A 23,927-nucleotide genomic window follows, 5' to 3' on the forward strand; every position below is an offset into this window, starting at 1 on the left:
CCCATTTAAGGAGTACTTTCCTGGCAAAATTGATAAACATAAGAACATACTGATGTTGGAAACTGCAGATTTCCTCTTGTCCACAGTCATCCTGAAAAGGACAGGCGACTCCCAAGTAGGTTAATACGTTGGCCTGGTGTGAGACAAAGTGGTGGGAGTTACACAGCTACAGGCTCCATTTGACGCTATGGAGCAAATATCCAAGGTAGCTAATGTACAAGTGAAGAATTCTTGGTCCTAACGTGGATCTTAGAAGGCTTGAATCTAATTCCAAATTTTTATTGTGGACTAGCCTGAGGCCTAGAAAAGTGGCAAGCCTGCATAGTGCATAGGAGCTTCGGCTGAAGTATTGGACAGAGAGAAATAACTCCACCCCCTAACAGGGGGGAGACATCGATATGTGAGACTGGATGGTCCATGGTCTCAGATGGTGGTCTAAGAAGGCTTCTGGAAGAGTAAAACCTGAGTCGATAGGTAGAGCTGAGGCAGTTTTCATTTTAGGCAAAAGGCAAGTATCTGCAAAAAAGGGGCATAAAAGTCAGTCATTTCTTTTCCCCAAGCACCGTAAGATACTCAGCATGCCTAGACTATAAGGCACAACTGGGGATTATGAGAAAACACCTCTAAAGGAAAGGCAATTCTTAATTTATGGAGTACTTTATAAGGCAATATTGGGAATTTGTATTTTATTATGAAGGAATTTGGGCTAATATCTTAACAAGGTCAGGACAGTGCAAGGGGACTGCATGGCAGTAATTGACTGCATTTTCTCTAGAAAATCTAAAAACAATAATAAAATCAACTTAGTCCTTTGTTTTTTATTATGCACCAGCAATTCTAAAACGTCAGTGATGAAATACTTCTCCCAGAAAAAGATATTTTGTTGGTCTAATTCTAAACAATTTCAGCAGTTATTGCTGAATTTTAATAATATGAATTTTATTACTGGAAGATTATATTTTTCAAAAACAGCTGCAACGGTGTTTCTAGTTGTACACGCTTCTAGAATTTTGTCAGTCTCCCATCAATAGGTGGTAACTTTTTCCCCTTCGCTTGCCTTCATGTGGACTTTTGTGAATGCTTTCTTGAGTAGAATGCAGCAGACGTGATGCTGTTTGTGACTTGTGAGGTTAGGTCATGAGTAGGTCTTTCTTGTAATGCCTGCTTTTGGAACCCAGCGCCCTCACTGTGAGGAAGCCGGAAGTCACTTGCAGAGGTTACATGTAGATGTTCCTGCTCACGCTTGACCCAGGCGACCTTAATGTTGTCCCTCTCAGCTGACCAAACTGTAGACTTTCTTCCTCACTATAGTCCCCTGACATTCCTCTCTTTAGAGCATTTATTTTAGAAAACTTGCAGTTGACAATTCTACCTCTGCCCTTTTGAGATGTAAATCTTTTCCCAGCCTCTTGCCCATTTTATAACCCACGAAAGTCTTTCTCAAGGACCCTTTGAAATGGAACCTTAAGAAAGATAGCACCCCTATTTCCCAGTGTGTGTGGGAGTGTAGGAGCCTAACTTTGATAAATACGAATTAGCCAACACAGATGACCTAATCCCGTTGACCGAACCCTCCCCTGTGTCCTCTAATACTTTTCCATTGGCTCACCCCAGCGCTTAAAAACTCTCTTGCCTTTTGTTTCAAGGGAGTTGAGTTCGATCCTTCTCCCTGTGGCAACAGTCTTCACCTCTACTGCAATATTCCTGAGTAAAGTCTCCCTTGCCTGTTTAACTCCATCCAATGCAATTTTTCTTGGATTCACTCTGATGTGAGGTCCCCAGTGACAGCAAGCAACTGTTGGACAGGTGAGTAAGGGAATCTTCCATTTCCAGCACTCAGCTGTCCTCATGGCTGCACTGGCTGGTGCCACTTGGAACAAATGCAAACCGTCTTCACTGAGACCGCCCATGTTACAGATGTGCAAATTAAATAAATGACTGTCATGCTGTAAGTTGCTAAGATTTAGGGTGGTCTGTTAGGTATCAATAGATAACCAGGATAGTAAGCTTCAAATTCACACAATTTTGCTAATAGCCCTTTTATGAACATTGTTTTTTACATGAAAGCTAATTCTGTAACTCCCAGTAACACAGAACACCCAGTTTACAACTGTCCAGAATCATCCCAACACACTTTCTATACCATTTGGTTCTCTGACTCCTAGAAAATCTCATATTCCTGCACTTAAGGAATAGATTCAAAATAAACAGTGATAACACGGTGATTATAAAAAAGAAGAAACAGAACTAACATTTCTGTCATTCTATGTGACCACTTGGAGTTTGTATGTGTGTGTGATTAAACTTTAAAACATTGAAACAAAGCACAAATTGGGAAGAATAATATTTTTTGATAAGTGCAAATTTTATCCCATGCATGAAAATTTTTACTAGATTTAAATAATATCTGTAAAACTAAAATGCATTCCTTCTTTTCGACTGTTAATTGATTATTTATTCAGGAACTAAAGAACAGATCAAGAAATAAAACATTACGTCAGATTTATGATGTAGCGGTTACTTAAATTGTTTTATAGATGTTTCAGTTGTATTAAAATTCATTTATTAATTATTAGACACTTATTTGCATAAAAATTTTTATAAAGTTGTAAAAAAGATGACAGTCCAAACTCTTAAGTAGATATAAAATCCATTGTATAAAATATTGTGGTTTTTTTCTCCTATAGAAATCTGAAGGAATTTGTAATCATTTGCAGTAATTTTGAATAACCAGCAACTGGTTCATAATTAATTTAAATTTCAGAAAGAAAATGGAATGGGACAAGGGTACCAACATGAAATAATTAAAATGAGCTTTTCCCTGAAAATTTTATTCTAACCACTATGCCACACCAGAGATAAGTGGGAAAACCCTTTCAGTAGCCAAAATAAACATTAAAAGTCAGCAAGTTGAGGATTTCTTTTTTATTCTCTACAGATTAAGTCTTAGGTGACTAAGTCCTCCTTTTCAGTCCTACCATCCATGGAGGAGGTTGTGAGGCCCGGTCTAGCCTGCCCTCTTTTCAGCACTTTGCTATCCTCCTCACAGTTGATATTGCCACTCCCCACAAAACTTGTCTTTTCTTATCAATCCACGGAGTTCAACAAGGAAAAAAACCCACAATAGGAAGCAATTGCAGCAATTTCTGAATCTAGTTTGGAATATCCAAAGTCTTCAATATTATGTATAACTGAACTTCATGGTCATATTTAAAATGGTTTTGCCTTATAGCAAGGGAGATATTAAAGAATAATTCCCTCTGGTGTCATATGCTATGTGGACCACTGGAATGCTTACTTTAGATCATAAAGACGGTGGAACTATACCTATCTTGTGCTTAGAACATAGTAAGTGCTTCACAGATATTTGTAAAGTTGATTCATCAAATGGTTACATACGGAGTGACATGATCAAAGTCTTACTTATAAAGGATCACATTGATATTCAGCTTGGAAACTAAATTAGAGAAAGCTAAGACCGCAGTTGGGGAGACCAGTATGGTAATTGTTGGTTAAGAAATGAAGAGCCAAGGTGGTAGCTGTGGGGATGAAGGAGATGGAAAAGATCAAAAAAACTGTTTAGGAGCTATAATTCACAGGACATAAGGGAGAAGAAGGAGGTAGAAACTTCTAGAGTATCAAGAAAAAGGCTAGATTTAGGGAATTAATGATATCATTCAGCTTTATACATGATGGTCTAGAAATGTCTCTGAAATATCCAAGTGGATATAACCAACAGGTGATTGTATATATAGCATTTGTATTTAGAAGACAAGTATTAAAAAGAGCAAAATATTTGGAAACTAATACATATATGGTATATTTGATACCAAGGAAGTGAGAGTGATAACTCAGGTGCAGTCTTTAGGTGGAAGAAACAAGTGTATAAAAACTTGGGGAAAATCAGCAATTACTGAATGAGCAGAGAAAGAGAACCTGCAGAATAAGACTGAAGCAGAGACTTAGAAAACCACTTGGAAATTTCTAGAAAGAAACAGTGACTCCTCTCAAGTTGTGCAAAGAGGTAAAGGGCTGGAGTTCAGGATGGTCATTGCAAAGTGTCCATGTGACTTAGCAAACAAGAAGTCCTTGCAAACCTTGGAAAGAGGGCCTTCACTAGAGCACTGTGGGTAGAAAGAAGGTTGCTATGACTGGACTAGATACTGGCAGATGCAGAACTGCAGATAATTATTGACTGTTTCAAGAGTCTTGACTGTAAATGTCTGGAGAGGTTATAAAATACCAAACAGGATGCAGGTCTAAGGAAGAGTTTGCTTTCTTTTTTAAGATGGGTGAGAATGATTATATTACTGATAAACAGACAGCCCTAATGTGGAGAGATAGTGATAGGAATACTTAATAGAAGATACTCGAGGATATGAAAGGAAATAAAATTAAATCCACATTGAAATCTACTGGGAGGATACTGAGGATTTGCTCATTCAATATTTATTCCAGCTTCATTTTAGTATTGCTTTCTATACTGCAGAGACAGGAAAGCTTAAAACAAATCCCAGATTATCTCTTAGCTAGAATTCCAAATGTGTTTTAGACTCCATAATCAAATACACCCCCATAGGACTTGCATCAGAACTGAGATTACTGATGAGGGAGGAAGGCGGCATGATTCTCTAATGGGTGGCGCATACCGTGGAAGAGGCAGCGTGGTCTGAAACCAGCAGGTGTAATGGCATCACGTTTGTGTGTGAGTGTGTGTGCCCATACACGTGTGTGTTGGTGTTTGGAAATAGCAACTACAGAGACAACAAAGTATTTCATTACAGAAAGAGTTGCTGGCGTGTTGGCAGCAGTTCTGCTACTGAAAGTTTGCATTAGAGTCTCTTTTTTTCAGCTCTCTCAATGATTTATAACCCATTGAGAACACTGTAATAAATATATTTATCCTTTCCAACTCTCTTCATTGTGATATGATTGACATACAAAAATCCATGCAGATTTAATGTATACAACTTGATGAGTTTGGAGATGAGTATATCTCTCTGAAACTATCACCACAGTCTATGCCATAAACATATCCATCACCTCCAAGTTTCCTCTCTCCTTCTTTATTGTTATTATTATTTCTTTTTTGTGATAAGAACACTTAACATAAGATCTACCCTTTTAGCAAATATTAAGTATATAATACAGCATTGTTAACTATAAGCATATCCTATACAGCAGATCTTAGATTCTGTTCTCTTCAACTCAGCCATGACATAAGTTCTCAGTACAACTTAGAAAAGAGCTTTGGATAGTGAAAAGACTGCTGGTGGGGAACAGGAAATTCCTGTTGGTGACACACAATCTGGCAATCTCCTTTTTATCTCAGAACAAAATAAGACCTTCAATTGAAAGTAAAGAGGAAAGTGTTGAGTACAGACTTGAGGAATATTATAAATATTTTAACTTTGAGTTGGTATTCAAAAACTCCTGGGGGCTGGCACCATGGCTAAGAGCTAAGTTTGCTCACTTAACTTTGGTGGCCCAGGGTTTGCTGGGTCAAATTCTGGGCACAGACCTACACACAACTCATCAAGCCATGCTGTGGCGGCATCCCATGTAGAAGAACTAGAATGACCTACAACTAGGATATACAACTATGTTCTGGGGCTTTGAGGAGAGAAAAAAAAGAGGAGGATTGGCAACAGATGTTAGTTCAGGGCCAATCTTCCTCACCAAAAAGCACACTTAAAAAAAAAAATAGCATCACCTCCTTGGAGAATTCTGTCCTGGTTTCCCATCTAGGAAACAGAAAAACCAAACAAACTTACCTTTGTCCTTTTAATTGTAGTCTCTTGTTTTAAAGGGAAAATGTAAATTCCTGAATTAATGGAATGCAATAACAAAGATTCTGATTGAGGCAAAACAGTAGAAAAAGTTAACACAAAACTTTTTTGCAAGAAATGCATCAAAATACTGAATAAAAATATAACTTTTCTGATACAGTGCATTGCTGTGTTTACAGGAAAGAATGGGAATACCTTAGGGGCAGAGGGAAAAAAGCAAAGAAGGAAGTGGAAAGAGTGAGCTGATTTTGTGGCTGTGGCTGAACTTCGCGCCTGGTTTTACATACCCATGGGGACAGGGAGCAAGTTTTGAGTCTGTGGGAGACAGGAAGTTAGAACTGAGGCACCTGCAAAGAACTGAGACTCTCCAAAGAGTTACCCAATTACTGAAAAGGAAGACTAGGGAAATATCTATTCACTGGCACAAGTCAATCGTAAAACTATTTTGTTGGGATTAAAGCAGGAAAACAAGTTTCCCTCGATAACTTAAAGCAATGAACGTGCTCCTCAAGTGGGTTTGATGTCAAATTTGCAAAACTCTATGGTGTTGAAAGGCCAGTAGAGGTGAAAATTAAAGCTTAAAAATAGATTCCATTAAAAAGCTTAAAAATAGGTGAAGTTAGTGCCATCATGGTTTTTTTTTTTTTTTTTTTTTTTTTTTTGGCAGGTTTTGCACTACACGTTGGTGCCACTTTCAAGAGAGTGAGTCATATCCTTGACATCATAGATTGTATATTTCTTCTAAGAATTTTCCAGTAATGGCAGGAAATTGTGTTGTTCAAATAAGTCAATGCATTATGACAATTTTATGAAATAAAATTCTTGAAAGAAGAGTGCAAAAGGTTCCCAGGTGGGATAATAGCAGTCATTTTGAATACGTGGCATATGCAGATGCACAATCTCTGAAAAGATATATAAAATGAGACAGGGTTCTCACAAATAATCCCACTGTGGAGGTGAGGACATTTCCAAAATTTTTTAGCATCATAAGTGATCACTAGCAGACATAGCCAACAGGATGACTAGAGTCCTAAAAACTTCAAAAAATAGAAAAACATAGAAAAGAAAAAAAGGACCAGAAAATAAGTATGTATAAAGTCATTAAAGACAAAACAACAAACTAAAAGCACAAATCAAAAAACACAAAATTATGAGAAAAGGCAGAGTTGACAGAAAATCAAGTAGAACTTCTAAAATTAAAATACAGTCACTTCAATTAAAATCAGCCAAACAACAGATTAGGCACTGAAAGAATTAGTGAATTGAGTATGAGACCTTGAGAAGTGACCCAGAATGCAGCACAGGGAAATAAATGACATTTACTTCCTATTTCATTGAGAAAATAAAAGCCAACAGAAGAGAACTTCCATATACACCCGCCCCCCCATCTGTTTTGCAACTGTACCTGTATGCGTACTCTCCAAGACCAGCTACATAATTTGGGGTGGGGGAGGGGGCAGTGCAAAATGCAAATACCCACCACTTGACCAAATTTCAAGGTGCTGACAGGAGAGTGTTAAACAAGCACAGGACTCTTCTCTGCATAGCGTCCTGTATGACTGCACCAGTCTCACGCCCATGAAGCCAGCCTTTAACTCAGCCTTTACTTCTGTTTTTATGGATGAGCTGCCTGCTTTCTAGCTAAGGTCAGTACATCCACCAGATTATTCAACTCCAGCTCCTCTTATCTATTCAAGCTTATTCTTCCCAAATTAATTTATTAATCCAGTGCAATACCAGTCAACATTAATTTTTTTCCAAAGAAATAGGCACATCAATATTAAACTTTACATGCAAGATGTAAAGGGCAAAAAATAGCCCAAAGAACTTTGTTTGAAACAGAAAACAAAGAGGAAAATGAAAATATTCATTGTATTATGGAGGTAGAATTTTTTAAGTAAGATTTTAAAAGCATAAGCCATTAAGGAAAAGGTTGATATATTTACCTACCTCAATATTAATCCTTTGTGACAAAAAAAAAAAACAATCTAAACAAACTAAAAAGATAAGATACATTTAGAGAAGGTATCTCCTATCCATAAAACCAATAGAGGATTTTTTCCAGAATATGTAAGAAACATCTATTATTTAAACAAGAACAAGACAGAACAGAAAACCAAACATTTCAAATGATTAAAGGATATAAACAGCCATTTCTCAAAAGAGTAAACCAATAAACCTGAATACTTCCTCACAAGAAATCTAAGAAATAAAAGCAAACGAACAATAAGATATCACTTCTTAAATATCAGATTGGCAGAAATCAAAAATTCTGACAACACTGTTTGGCAAGCATGTGGAAAACACGTACTCTTCTATAGTGCTTTGCTGAGACAACTTTGTAGAGAAATTTAGCAATACCTTGTGCAATTAAAAACTGTTTATTCTACGCCCCAGCAATTCCATTCTTACATCTCTATCCTGAAGATTTGTACAAGGTGTTATGTGTAAGAACGTTCCCTGAAGCAAAAACAAACGCAGGCAAGCTAATCAAACAAATGCTCGGTAGAGGACTGGAAAAAATTAGTTGTATTTTTTAATAAATGGAATAGTATACCATAGTTAAAGTGAAAGCAGATCCACACATATAAACATATATGTCAGAAGTATAATGATGTGTGATAAGGGAAAGTTGCCAAAGAATAAGTCGAGTATAAATTTAGGGACATTTTTCTAAAAAGAAGCAGTTGTATAAATTATTTGTTTAAATATCATATGAAACAATGAACAACATCATAAATGGGAAAAATTCATCCCAACTTCTGGATATCGACTACTTCTAAAGAGGAAGAGAGACTATGGAATGGACTGGAGTTAAGGTGGTTTCAGACAAAGTAAAATAAATTTGGGTCCTGATTGGTTATGAGTGGTGAATGCTGTCCACAAAGCATGAATACAACAAATATCAGGAGAAATGGTCCAAGATGGAAAACAGCTCCCTAACCCATGTGCCATAAAGGATTGTTAATGCTCACTGAAGATTATTTCCGTGCTTAGTGACATATACGCAATGGAGCCTGAAATATCTTCCTAAAGTGCATGCATCACTCAGTTGTCATCCATTTTTGTGAAAGGAAAAGTTGACTTTAAGATAAACGTGAAAAAAATCTAGACTGATCTTGTCATTTATGCATTTCATTACTTAAATTTTTGTGAGACAATGAAAGCCGAGTATCGTCTTTATGCTTTCATTGTTTAGTCTGACTTTGGTTATAATGAATGTCACCTGGGTTCTGAAAGACTTCTACATCGAAAGAGAGAAAAATGACTGTTGCCAAAGAAGAAGAAATAAATATTCTCCTCAGTTCAGGTGGGGGTTTGGCAGGGATCCCACCTTCTGAGCCGTCATAGTCAGTCACTAATATATGGATCTGACACGATCCTAATAGAACTTGGAAAAAAATCATGCCATGAAAATACTCTTTCCTGAACTGGTTTTGCTGTTAATGGAACTGAATTTGCAAGGACAGTACTTCTAATTAACCTTGCTTTTCTGTGTGTGCAAAATGGACAGCAGCTGTTTATCACTATGTTTCCAGGGGGAAAGAGAGGATGTGGTTTTGTGATTGTTTCTTACATGTTACGGTACCAATTAATCAAGCTTATCCCACTCACTTTCCAGAATACCTCCATAACTTGAAGCAAAATTCTATTTAAATTTATATTTTCCTTCTTTCTTTCTTTTTTCAATTCTACTCATTAAATTTTGAGGATCCTATTGGCTGCATTGAAATTTTCCTATTATTCTTCTGCTTTCTTTTGCCCCCTAAACATTTTCCACAAGGTCAGACCTTTTCTTCAAGGCTTCTGGCAAGTCTGTCTGCAGTTATGACTTCATCCTACCAAAGCCACATGTCAATTCAGCCAAAATTTGTCATGTCAATGAAGAAAATTGAGTAAGTTTATATGTGCCATTACATGGTCAAAAGCTATATCAAATGCCCAAATATGTCCCCTGACCCCCTTAGTAAATAATGTACTAAAATGTAAGTTCCAAGAAAACAGGAATGTTTATCTGGATTGTCTGTTGCTATAGTTCCAGTGCTGGCATGTAGTAGGTGGTCAAGAAATTGTTGGTAAATGGATGATTCAGAAAATGCTCTGTTTGTATTACAGTGAAGTGGGAGGCAGCAAGGCATTATGATGACCATATGTTCAATATTAAAAGTCGTTAATCAATTTAGCAAACTAGAAGATTTTTTATCCTACTTAAACATACTTCATAAAGATGAAATTGTAAGATACGTTGTAAAGCCATAATTTTTATATAGCTGAAAGTTGACAAACTACCAAGACATCTCAATTGAATTTTTATTGTGCATATTTGGATATTCAGTTAATTGGCCAGTGATGCTTGGATGAATAATAAACTAAGTACATAAGTAAATCGGAAGTATTTACATGTTTATTCCATACCACTGATCTTTTTGCCTTTATTTCAGCAAAATTAATACTTACGTTATAATTAAAATTGTCACATAATTTAGTTCTACTTTATTTAAGTGTATGCAACTTGAAATTTTTGTCCAAAATGTAAATTAAATTAAATCTAAACATTTAAAAATTTCATGTTTTCAAACAGTTTTCTTGTAAAGCATTCAAAATTATTTATGAAAACACAAATGCAGGATCATATGGTAGATCTAGTCTTAATTTTCTGAGGATACTCCATACTGCTTTCCATAGTGGCTGCACCAGTTTGCACTCCCACCAGCAGTGTATGAGGGTTCCCTTCTCTCCACATCCTCTCCAACACTTGTTTCCTGTCTTGTTAATTATAGCCATTCTGACCGGAGTGAGGTGATACCTCATTGTAGTTTTGATTTGCATTTCCCTGATAGCTAATGATGTTGAGCATCTTTTCATATGCCTGTTGGCCATCTGTATATCTTCTTTGGAGAAATCTCTGTTCAGATCTTTTGCCCAGTTTTTAATTGGATTGTTGGTTTTATTTTTGTTGAGCTGTATGAATTCTTTGTATATTTTGGACATTAACCCCATATCTGATATATAGCTATCCCACTGCTGGGTATTTATCCAAAGAACTTGAGAACGCAAAAGCATAAAGATACATGCACCCCTATGTTCATTGCAGCATTGTACACAATAGCCAAGACTTGGAAGCAACCTAGGTGCCCATGAAGGGACGAATGGATAAAGAAGATGTGGTATACATACACAATGGAATACTACTCAGCCATAAGAAATGATGAAATCCGGCCATTTGTGACAACATGGATGGACCTTGAGGGCATTATGCTGAGTGAAATTAGTCAGAGGGAGAAAGCCAAATACCATATGATCTCACTCATAAGTAGAAGATAAAAACAAAGACAAACAAACACATAGCATTGAAGATTGGATTGGTGGTTACCACAGGGGAAGGGGGGAGGGGAGAGGACAAAAGCAGTAATTAGGTTCACATGCCTGGTGATGGACTATTATTAGTTTTTGGGTGGTGAACATGACATAATTTACACAGAATTCCAAATATATTACGATGTACATCTGAAAGCTATATAACGTTACAATCCAATGTTACTGCAATTAAAAAAATAAAAAACAAAAATACAAATGCAAAGTGAAAATTTTAATCAATATCAAAATTTAGTATAAAAATTCACGACTGAAATTTTAATATAATTTTTGAAAATCTCTCATTAAATATTTTAAGAAAAATAAAACTGCCAGTAGTTCTGGTGTGCACTGTTCATCTAGTTGCCAATGAAAAGAATTATTACACTTTATATGTTACATATAGACCTACATATTAACAAATCTCGGAGTTATATGAATTGTCTAATATGACAAACATTCCTCACGCTCCAGGTGCAACTGTTGCAAATACTTCACTAATTTGTGTGTTCCTCCAGGAAGAGGATTGGAATCAAATGAGAGGCCAGGAAACAGACACTCTGCACTTCTGGGAAAATAATCCTTAGCATTGTAAGATCTTTTCCATTCCTGCTACCTGAGAGAAAGGATTTTACAAATTATTTTGATTTTGTATCTTAGCGAGCATTTCTACCACTCACATCCTCTCTGTGCACAGAAGTAGAAACATAGGGTAGCTGACAATGGAGAAGCCTGTAGACGACACCTTGATTAAGTGACCGAAGTGAACAATCATCATCAGTAATGAGACAAACCACAGTCAAGCACCCTGGATGGAATGAAATGCAAACAAAGCAGCCTTACTTCTGGAACAGTTCAAGAAGAAACATACAATCTAAATGAATAATGAGGAACTGTCAGGCAAACCTAAATTAAGGACATTCTAAACTTACTTGTAGTCCTTAGAAGTGTCAATAAAAGGCAGCCGTGTATATATACATATATTTTGGTGAGGAAGATTGGCCCCAAGCCAACAGCTGTTGCCTCTCTTCCTCTTTTTGCTTAAGGAATGTTGTGGCTGAGCTAACAGCTTGTGCCAATCTTCCTCTGTCTTATGTGGGATGCTGCCACAGCTTGTAGCTTGATGAGTAGTGCTAGGTCTGTGCCTTGGATCCGAACCTGCAAATCCTGGCTACTGAAGTAGAGCACACAAACTTAACCACTATGCCACTGGGCTGGCCTCAAGGCAGCCATATTTTTTTAAATGTTATATATCCGTGTGGTAATATGGAATAAACTCTAAGATGTATGTTTTAAAGTTTTTAAAAAGTTGCAGAACGGTATTTCAATTTTGAAAAAATACATATGTATATATATAAATAATTCCCAAAATGACAAAGAAATAGTTAATAGTGGCCACATCTAGGAGTAGAATCAGGTGGAGAGTGAGAGAAAGATGTTTATTTTCTACTTCCCACTTTTCTGTACTGTATGATTTATTTTGAACCTGAACAGACATTTTACCTAAATTTTTTAAAAAGTAAAATAAGTTATTTAATTCCTTTGACTATTGTAAATTTTGTTTTTGAGTCTCAGAAAATGGAAAATATTGTCAGGCAAAAATATTACTGTTTTTAATTTAGTCAACACAAGGGTGATCATAGATCATGATTCCTGAGGTCTCACGCTATCCTTGTCATTAACTACTTATGACTGTTGGGCAAGGCACGTCGATTCTTTGGGATTTAATTACTCATCTTTATAGATGAAATTTCTTGTAATTCTACCGTTAAATACTCTTAAAACATAAATTGTCTTATACAACATGTTGTCAACAGAGGGCAGTAATTAACCACAAATAGTTCCATGTTTTCTATGAGCAAGAAATGAATCATTTTCATAGAATTTGAGGGAAAATAGTATTCAAAATACCACCATTCTTTTCACTATTCCTGAAAATTTTGATCACATTCCTGTTTTCTCCCATTCAAACAAACTCTTCTACCAACCACCTGTCTAAAACAACTTCAGTCCTTTGCGTTAGGAAGATAAGATATGACAAAAAAGGGGAGAATGTAAAGTGAGTTTCGTGATGACAGAAGGGGCCTTGTCAATGGGAATGAAGACGTCATTTACCCTCTGCCTTCTGATCACTTGCACGGTGGATATTAATGCAGTTGTGTTCACTAGAAAGATCACAGACAGGGGATTACTACAGACTTGGGTTTGAAACTGCTTGACTGTTTACTGTCTGTAAATGCTAAACCCTGGCCAATTGGATTAAGCTTTCCAATGTTCAGATTCCTTCAAATTAAAATAGTAACAATAGTTAATTTAGAGGATTGTTTAAGGATTAAAATTATTATTTGTAAAAGGTATAATAACGCTAGGTATATAAATGGGTGCTCAATAATGCTTATTATTATTCTCATTATTATTAATACTGTTAACTGTTATCATACAGATTTCCTTGTTTTAGTACAACTGAGTCTAATAGTAGAAGAAATATTGCATTTTATCCTTAAACATATATATGTAGGTATATATAAACATATATACATAATATGTATATATTCCTTTAGTAAATAATGACTAAAATTTTGTTTTCTTGAACCAAGCTTTGGAAATTTGGTACAAGTTTTAATTAAGAATAAACATCGGTTTAGCTTTCATCTCAATTTTAAGCTTTTTAAAAGAGAAAATTTGGGGGCTGACCCCGTGGCCAAGTGGTTAAGTTCGTGCACTCCACTGCAGGCAGCCCAGTGTTTCGTTGGTTCGAATCCTGGGCGCGGACATGGCACTGCTCATCTAAACCACGCTGAGGCAGCGTCCCACATGCCACAACTGGAAGGACCCACAACAAAGAATATACAACTATGTACGGGGCGGCGGGGGGCGGGGGGGGTGGTTTGGGGAGAAAAAGGAAAAAAATGAAATCTTAAAAGAGAAAAATTTGAAAATACTTCAGTACAGTGGGCATATTACTTTCCTTATGCTAAATGATGTAGCTCAATTATTGTGACCTAAGATTGTACAATACTTTTGTAACAGACAGGTCACTTGCATAGGAAGTTTTCACAGAGGTAGATGTATGTGAAACCCCTGTTATTCATCAATGAAAAGTAAAAGAGGTTACCTCTTTATTCATGTTTTAAAGATACAGATATACTTTCCAGATTCTCACATAAGGAGTTAGACAAGTGAACTAAGTAAGATTAGGAAAAAAGCCACATTAGTGAAAGTGAAGGTTCTGAGTACTCTCCCATGCTATGCAATAGAATATCTGATTCTAGAAATCCAGAAAGAAATAGCTAAGAACCAACTTGTTTTATTTTTCCTCTGAGACATTACACTAAATATGTATATACCACTAAGTAGCAGTAATTTATTGTGAAATGCAATGCCTAAGCACAGATGATACAAAGATTAGCTTTCACTATTTTCTTAGTTAATTTGTTTTATCTGATGAAGGAAAATCACTTGCCCAAGATGTCTGCCTGTTAATAATGCTGGTGATGACTGAGAGTCCTGTGGAGAACCTCCTGAGAGAGCTGAGCGGCACTAGAGCTTCATTACCTCTACTCCTAAATAACCACTCTCATTTTAAAATTAGCAAGAAATAACTGGTTAATCAGAAATATGAACTAGATAACACATAAGTAACGTAATGATTCCAGTACTCAAGTTTGCGTGTCTGTATTTATTTTGAGCTCCATGTGAAAATTCAGCCTAATTTGAGAAGAATTTGTTTTCCTACAGATGGAGTCAGCTTGCTTGTGACCATAACATTTCTGAAAATGCTTTTGTTATTACTCTATTGCATAACAAGGGAGAAAGGAAATCTGCAACATATTTCAAATTGATTGTTGTTTAGTTTTGTTTATCCTGCTGCTTACCATCAGTAAATTTCCAGAGAGCATCCTCTCCAAATTACTTTATATTTTGCAATGAAATCTAAAGGAAGCAAAAGAAGATAGGGTGCCAGGAAGACAGAGGGCATGGGGTCCAAGAGTCCAATTTAGTTTAGTGTCCAAGGTTACGTAATGTAGTAATATGGATGCGGTCAAAATAACGTCTTTGAGGGAAGAGAGTATGCAGCTAGGGAGTATATTATTCATTTCTCCTTAAGTTATGCTTGATAGCAAACTACCCCAAAATCTACAGAGTTTTTACCAAGAAAGCGTTTATTTTCAATCACCTTTGTGAGTCATCTGTGTGACCATTTCTCCTTTATTGTGATCCAGTTTGAAAGAATAATCCAAATGCAGGATATCTGGCAGAGAAAATGGAAAAAAATCATTGAATCATAAAACTCATAAATGTTCCATAAAGCTCATAAAAATCTACTTGGCTGTTGCTTATTTTTCGTCTGCTCATTCTATTAGCCAAAACTGGTAACGCAGCAACACCTCATGTCAATGTGGAGGGAAATGTCCTCTTCTTACTGGTTACTAAGGAGGGACCCAGAGGGAGGAGCACCAAATATGTTTGAAGAAATAAGATAATCTACCACAGAGAGGGGAAGGAAAAGAAGCAAAGTAGACCCGTTCTCCCTGACATATATCCAGTTGTCCCTGCTTCCCTATGAGATGGATTGCTTTTGGAAATCTCCATTTAGATATTAAGAAAATTGAGATACTTAATGGTTTAAGAAAAAACTATCCAAAGGTTAATTAATCATGCAGATACTCTGACTTTAAACCCATACTTGATACCGTGTATGTAGGCATCTCAACTATTGTTAAAACGAGCATGATACTAAATTTGTCTAAAAATGAGGCAGCTGGATTGTAGCTGGTAGCATTTTGATTTACCACTACATGATATATTTTTCCATTTATTTTTGTCCTTACTCTTTACCCTCCTGGGCAGATAAAGCTGAGAGCAAGGAGCAGAGGCTTCACATGACTTGTTGAATAGATGTTTCAACCCACAGGAGAGAATATCTTCTTGAAAGCTACAGCTTTAAATTGCAAGAACTAGTGTCTAAAGCAAGAACAGAGTTTTAATCCAAAATCTTGGCCAAACTGTAATAGACACGACCAGGCTGAATGAGTTGTCTCTCAGCAGAAGCCAGTGAGGACAGAGGACAGCAAGTGGGCCAGATGCCCTTCCCAAACACTTCCAAGGGTTCAGGTGCCCTAAAAAGAAGGGAAGGATAGGGGACATCTGGTTTGCCTGGGTTTACCTGAAAGTGACAAAATTTTGACTGGTAATTTAGTCAGTAGTAAACTACTTAGAATAGGCAAGGTTGCATTTGTCACATCAGCAAAAATAGGGATTTGAGAGATAGATTAATTTTGTTAATGATGAAGTATAGAGGCAATTTTGCCCCTGTGTTTGTATATGTCAAATCTATTACACAGAGTTTCAATTAATACAATTTGATAAAGCCTAGATGCCATTCCTTTTTACATCTGAAGTCTGAAAATGTACATTGTTTCCGGTTGTTGATCAGTTTTCAGAAATTCACTTTGAGAAAAAGTGAACCACAAGCAGTACATGGTTTAGATTCTGGATAATAGGATGACGACTGAGACAAGAGTGAAGCTCAAGGACTCATCCTTAACCTAACCCAATGAAAGACCTTTGCAGTCACACTTCATGTGAAAAGTAACTGGTTGAAATATGCAATAACGGAATATCTAATCTTTCACATACTTTAGAGTAGAGAGAAACGCGTGGAATGAGTGTTAGATGTCATAAAATTTAACTTTGTTTTGGATAGTTATCAAAACTTCTGTATAATTTAGTTTTTAACATCCTTTCTAATTCTGATGTTCTCTATTGTGCAACAATGTTTACTCTTCTCACAACGCTTTTAAGGAACCAACTTCCTTCCAGATTTGTCTCACTCATATAGTCACCTGAACTTGTTGAAACATTTGATATGTTTGAATGAACAAAATTCTTAATGGATAAAATTAGGAAATGTTTCCTGATACTTAGGACAAGTAAAGAAAAAAAGGACAATTTTTCTATCTTGGACAAGAAATAAACAAGCTCAAAGAAAGAGCCTGGAATGTTATTCTAATTGTGTGAGACTTGAAAAGAAAAAATTAACAGAGAATAGTTAGGAATGAAAAGGACAGTATCTAGTATTAGGTGGGTACTTGGATCATCCAGATGGTGATTATAGACAGAAGTCTAAGATGCGCATAGTGAAATTGTTGTTGAGACTTTTTTTTATCCAAATAATTTAGACTTAGAGCTGTACGCAATGGAATGGCAAACTGGTAAGAAAACCACAAAGAGTCACGTAAGCCTCAGGAATAGGAAAGCTGAGTCCACAGAGCCCGTAAGTGACAGCATCAAGCTGTCTTATCTTAAGATAGTTTACCATCAAGTTCCCACATTCTCATCATTGCAAGAATATTCAAGTTTGTGTAAGTTATGTGGAAACAAAATGATGAAAAGTTTTCATTGATGCCAAGTGCAACTTGAATATGAAATCGATTATCTCTGGGAAGTTAATTTCAGCTCAGCTGTGACATTTTCAGGTAGGATTCTTTACATACTAAAAGAGATTACTTAAATGACTTTAGGACAAAGAGGAGTTGATTACAAGAATGTATGTTCTTGAGTACTTAGGAAAACTTGAACTGAGCCTGGGAAAGGGCTTCCCCATAGAGCTCAGGCATCGCTCTCTCCTCTCTCCTGCTGCTTTCATTCCTTCCATGTTCTCTCTAAGAGGTTACACACTCTCTTCCATTTATTCTTTTCATCATTCTCTCTCAAATAGCTTTCTCCACATAATCATCCTGTGCACCCCATAATGGCCGCCAGTCCTTTCTCTATGTCTGCTTTTTAGTTAAGAGCTTGGCATCTACTGTATACTTTTTCTATAGCTCTTAGTTCAAGTTTGGAAAGAGGAAAGCTGAGATTATCTCTATCTGAGCAGAGCCTGTAGATTGGCCAAAAAATTAATCAATGTCCACTCCAATCCCAAAACAGGCAACTTCTCTCAACAATCTGAGCAAGAAGGGAATATTGAATATGCTTGAGTTACAGGGTATAAGGTGTCAAAAAAGAAACAGGTCCAAAATGGAGTCACTTGTGCTAAGCCCCACATCAGAAAACCAAGACATAATACCTAACCTAATTGTAGTGTCAACCTCTCCAGGAATGTGACCTTAAATGTCAATCTGGAATTACCTGGTCAGCACTAGTGAGGTAATCTGCCTCATAGACACCTACCTTCTCCCAAAGGAAGGTGACCTTGCCTGAGACAATCCATTTATTGCTAGAAACACTCTTCTGCCTATAAAACCCTTTCATTTTGTACAGCTCTTCAGAACTCCTTTCTATCAGCTAAGATGGGATACTGTCTGAGTCATGAATCATTAAATAAAGTCAATTAGATCTTCAAATTTACTCGATTGAGGTTTGTTTTTTAATGGAGGTAATAAGGGATAGTAACTACGCAGCAAAGTTTCATGGTTAAAAACAAAATTTTAACACACAGAGTTTTGTTGTGGTATAAAATCCAGAACATGGGTGAGAAAGAAGCATAGAAGAGTATTTAAGCATCTGTGCTCTGAAATCAGCCTACATGATTTGAATCAGAGCTCCACAAACCTATACTCAACCTTCTTAAACCTGTGAAATGGCCACTGAAAGGGCATAGAATGTATCACCCCAAAATATGCCTCTTTGGCATATGGATTAACTTTAGGCTAATTATTTTTAAGAAACAGCAGACACAAGAGAAGCTCTGAAAACTAAGTAAAACTTATCCTTTTGTGAGGGACATTTACATGTGTAGGGGAAATCTTCACTTGCAAATGTATCTCCCCCTCTTTAATAGGAAGAGGAGAATGACTGAATCTGTAAAAGCTTGTCGATGGAGAAGGCTAGGACCTAAATATGCATAACAATTTTACTCCTGTTTACCGTGCTTTTCCAGATAGCATCCCATAACTGGCTCCCTCATGCTCTGACATCTTCCTTTGTTTTTAGCTGGAGATGTTATTTAAGGTGGTGGCTTGAGCTATTTCGGAGAGTTACCCAGTTTTCCTGGGTATCTCCCATGTGTACACAAGGTATACGTGTTATTAAACTTCTGTTTGTTTTTCTCCTGTTAATCTGTCTTTTATTACAGGGTGGTCTCAGCCAAGAATCTAGAAGGATAGAGAGAAAATTATTTTTCCTCCTCCTCTACACCATACAGAGAGGACTTTCTTTATAACCTAGTTTTGAGAATTAAATGAGATAATGTATGTGTCAGACACTTAATAATTATTCAGTGAATATTAAAAACACACAAGAGGAAAAGTTACTCCTTACACAGAGGTCAAAGTAAAGAAGCAAGAACAGTTGAAGGCACAAAGACAATCTGAGATGGAAAAATCAAGAAACTGAAAGATTTTCTGATCAAATGACTTCAGCCTTCGCGGCAAAGTAGATTCTGCCATCTTATGAAATGTCTAGTGGTCTTAGTCTGATATGACCATAATTCCATTATGGAAATACAAAAGGTTAACCTCAGTGATAGCAACCTACAGCAGAGCAAGCTGAGTGACATTAAGTATTCACAAATTGTGTAAAATAATAATAATATAAACAACAGCAATAAACACAATAGTCAACATTCATTGAAGGTTTGCTATGTATGGAGGCCTGTCTTAAGTGCTTTATATATATTTATATGTATTAACCATTTACTACTTATATCAAACCTAGGAACTTATATTATCATCATTTTAGGGAAAAAGAAACTAAGGCACAGAGAATTTAAATAACTGACCAAAGTTGCAAAGCTAGCAAGTAGCTGAGGCAGGGTTCACAGCCGGACAGTCTGCAACAGACAGAACAGTATATTGCCTTTAATCAGAGGGAACTTCCATAGTCCTCAGATTTTTTTTGTAAATATACTGACAATGTGGATGAAATCATTTAAAGAAAGACAAGAAACAAACTGAAAAAAAAGTTCGTTTGGTTAAGTAACAATGTAATGATAAATATACAATGATTTAAAAATATATAACTGGAAAAAATGTTTTCTTTTAAAAAAAACTGATTACGAAAAGAATCCTGGAAAGTAAAAGAAATATTCAAAAATAGTAATTGTGAAATCTTAGTGTAAGCTGTTTCCTTTGTCTGTTTTCTCCTTACTAGAAAAGGCTTTTGAAGAGTTTGGTGAAATTAGCCTAAATACAGTTAGAGTGACCTAAACAGGAAGCCTGGCAATTCCCACCGCAGTGATCGCAGAGCCGGCTCGGAGGCGCCCTCTGCTCCAACAGACAGGGGCGACTTCGGGCTGGATATCCGTCAAATTCTTACCTCGCCCTTACTCTGCTGGCAGGATCAGATTGCATTTCTTTCATTACTCTTCACTTCCCAGTTTGCTGATCTCTTTAAAAGAAGCAGCAGAAAAGATAAATCCTCTCTTCAATGCCTGGAAGGGAAAACAAAATAACCTCAACGGCGCTTTGAAAAAAATCTTTCCAAGAACTTTCTTCAGAGATTTTACTCGTGAGTACTTGGCAATATACTTTCTAGCCCATGAGAAATAACTTTTATTTCTTTTTCTTGGGGGAAAGCAGGGCACTGAGAAGTAAAGAGGGGTGAAGGAGGAGCATTGTCTGTAACCCTAAAATGAAAATCGGCTCTTCTCTGTAAACAAAGTAAACTCATATTGCAATGCAAGTTGTCAGCTCTTTGCATTCAGTTCTTAAACAAGTATATATGCAATTTAGGTTTATGCTTTTAAGATCATAGACATTTTTGCAAGAATTTGGTCAGATGTAGCCTTTTTTATAATTTCACCTTGTAGTGGCAATTCTGTAGTAATTGTCTCTGTTTAATTGGAATTTTCTGAAGATTTGTTTACCTTTAAATATTATTTAGTAATGTATAAAAACTATAACAGAGACGGTCTGGAAGCCTTATGTTTAAAGAAACTTCTTTTATTTTCATTAATTGGTGATATTTAAAACGAGATGTAAACATTAGCATTCTTATAATCTAAATGTTTTACGCCTGCATTAACTAATATCTCTAAGGAAATATTTACAAGACTCCAAAGACCAGAGCTCCTATTCTAAGATACTTAAATAAGAATATATGACATCACGTCTATGTATAGTGCGATTATGTAAAGTAAAGCAATAGGTTACATACCTACACGATGTACTGTCATGTTCTTGTTGGCTATGAAACCATATTAAACTTTGCTTCTGGTAGTAAAGGAAAGCATATAATATAGAAGTACACAACCACAAAAACTCTAACAAGACAAACAATTATTATGGAAGAAGCTTATTTGTATAAGAGTATTAGCAAAAAATAAGGGACAAGAGCAGTACCATGGAGAAAAAAAGAAAAGATAAGCCACAGCCACACTGTGACTCAGTGCTCTGGAAATTAGTCACAAAATGACTTTGTGTAATATGTGATAAACACAAAGGGCAGAACCCAAGCAGGAAGCATACAGCTCAGAGGGTCATATTTTGTGTGTAAAAGCATAATATTCACGTCAAAGGGGAACAGTTGTGTCAATTTTGAGATATTGCAAAGTTTTTAAACCTAACAAAATCCTTTCATAAAACATTTTTAGGATTCTTTTAAATTCATCCTTCTAGTGCATGATTATTTCAAGACATACCGTCTATATCTCATCTACTCCTTAAAGTAAGGGGTGAATTAACTCTTTGAAAATTTATTGGAGTATGAAAAATTAATTTGGGGCCTATAGGTTAATAAAATGATATACAATATTCATGGGGATCAACAGAGATTTAAAAATATTAATGTAAATATAGATAATATTATAGACATAAAACTTTAAAATACTTAATTTTAACAACTTTGAATAGTTATATTGGGAAATCAGATTTGTCTTCTTCAGGTAACCACAGAATCTTGCTGGAGAACTTTATTGACATCCATACTGCTATTTGGTTCCGTTCTCTGTTGGGTATGCTGAATTGGACAAGTTTTTATTTGTAAAGGTACAGTTTGATGTCTTTAGGTGTTTGTTTTACCTCCAGTGACTAGGTCAAACCCCTTTTGGGAAATGTAGCTCCTGTTCAAGTGGATTATGCCATTAGTTGGTACTTGCTGGTCTGATTGATTGTCCCTAATTCTAGGCTTTATTTGCTTGTAGGTTGTACAACTATTTTGACTAGAATCTTCTATTATAAATGTTATTTCTAAATTTAGATATAATAATAATCTATGAAATGGAGAATTATTTTTGTATGAAACTACAATTTTCACAACACTAATTTACTCTTTCCTTAAGAATTGATTTCCTGATGTCAGTTATGTACATTATTCAAATTCAAAAGATAATTGGACAGGATGACCAACTACTGGAAGGCAAGCTCAAAAGGCTTTACATATTCCCAGAATGCCTAGCAATCTAACCAGATAGTAAATGTGCCATAGATTCTTTTGGGATGGTTAGTGTATTAAATTCAGTGTCACAAACTTTAAGACAGATTTCAACTGATATCTACCTAATAGAAGGAAAAAATGCAAAGTAAACATCTTTGCCAAAAAAAAAGGCAAGAGAGACAATATAAAAAGGGAAGGGAAGTACTCAGAATAGAGTTTTCAAAAAAATCTTATTTATTAGTATTAATTAAATACATTGAATGATAAAATTGATTAAAATGGGGTAATTATATCACCAATTTATTTTTGCTATGTATACATGATCTAAAAAACTGTACAACAATCCAACTCATCTCTTCTCAACAAAGGCCATCTCTAGCCACCCTTTTTTTGCTTACCATCTAAAACATTTAACTAGGGGAATTTAATTTGCAGAGTTACCTTTTTAAAAACAAAAATATGTTCAAATGCATTATACCTGTTGTAGAAATATGCCAATACTATAATTCTTTCTGATTGTTACCATGTGCATTAGGAGAAATCTGAATCCAAGACATAAAGTGACTATCAAAGTCCTTGTTTCTGGATATTAAATTTTGCCAAAATGAAGAAAGGGTGCAAGTTATTCCAGACAGTTCTTTTCATGCTAGACCATCTTTCTTGGGTCTCTGAGATCCTCAGCAACTGCTTTCTTGGTGTGATATGTAATCTCCAGGAGCCCAGTCTTCTCACTACCCTTCTCTCTCTGTCTTCACTTCTCCAAGTGGCGGGTGTTAGGTAGAATCAGGGCCGAAGATTCAACTACCAAAGGCTGAGGGCAACCTAATCATTTCCACTCTTCTTTCCAGAACCAATAACAAAAAGCACTGGACCCATGTCAAATCTGCTATGTTCGTCTCTCTTCAGGCCTTCCTTTGGGGTTCTATGTTCTCTCTTAGTTGGAACAACCACACTTTAAAATTACTTTAAAAACAAAAGAGTAAAAGGACACCATCATCCGTAGTAGAAGTCCCAATGCTGTGATATTTCTATCCCAGTTGTTCCGTCTGGACCACAGTTCCCTGGGGAGACATGGACTTACTGCAGGGAATTCCCCAATCAAAATGTGATGACAACATTCTCTCTAGATTGAATAAATATTATATATTGTCATTTAGGCTATTTTAACGTCCAGAATGTGAACGTATCAATCAGTATGGCACTGATAAAATTTAGTGTTTCTATTACCAAGCATAATGTGCCATTGACACTCTTCAGCTGTACCACACTTTCAGTGCCACCATCACTCTGCTGTCAATCTTATTCTCTCTCCTGTTTATGATTCTTATCAGCATCTATCCCATTCTGGAATCTCATAATAACTCATCTTTAAGCATCAGCTCATTACTCATATCACAAGGCTTAGAAATGGAGTAAATCTCAGTGATAGGATGAGTCTCCAGAATAATAGTGTTTGTTGCAAAA

At 36.1% G+C, this 23,927-nt stretch overlaps 1 protein-coding gene and 1 long non-coding RNA gene across 7 annotated transcripts in view; one reads left to right on the forward strand and one right to left on the reverse strand.

The window, feature by feature from the left end:
• Window positions 1–412: 412 nt before the first annotated feature.
• On the reverse strand, window positions 413–20,510 carry LOC124233501 (uncharacterized). The gene is made up of 3 exons (XR_006887081.1): window positions 20,406–20,510; window positions 15,322–15,396; window positions 413–516 (listed from the first exon to the last, which is right to left on the reverse strand). It is a non-coding gene; the product is annotated as an uncharacterized LOC124233501 (long non-coding RNA).
• The window catches only part of LOC124233500 (tissue factor pathway inhibitor-like), a 78,294-nt gene continuing 74,688 nt past the window's right edge, over window positions 20,322–23,927 (forward strand). For 3 of the 6 annotated variants that reach the window (XR_006887080.1, XM_046650642.1, XM_046650645.1), the window contains exon 1: window positions 20,324–20,597. The gene's annotated coding sequence lies outside the window, so the exon portion shown is untranslated. Of the gene's footprint in view, window positions 20,598–23,927 lie in introns of all 6 variants that reach the window. The other 3 variants (XM_046650644.1, XM_046650643.1, XM_046650646.1) reach the window with 3 other exon arrangements.

The sequence above is a fragment of the Equus quagga genome, unplaced genomic scaffold (assembly GCF_021613505.1).
Source record: "Equus quagga isolate Etosha38 unplaced genomic scaffold, UCLA_HA_Equagga_1.0 203_RagTag, whole genome shotgun sequence".
NCBI lineage: Eukaryota > Metazoa > Chordata > Mammalia > Perissodactyla > Equidae > Equus > Equus quagga.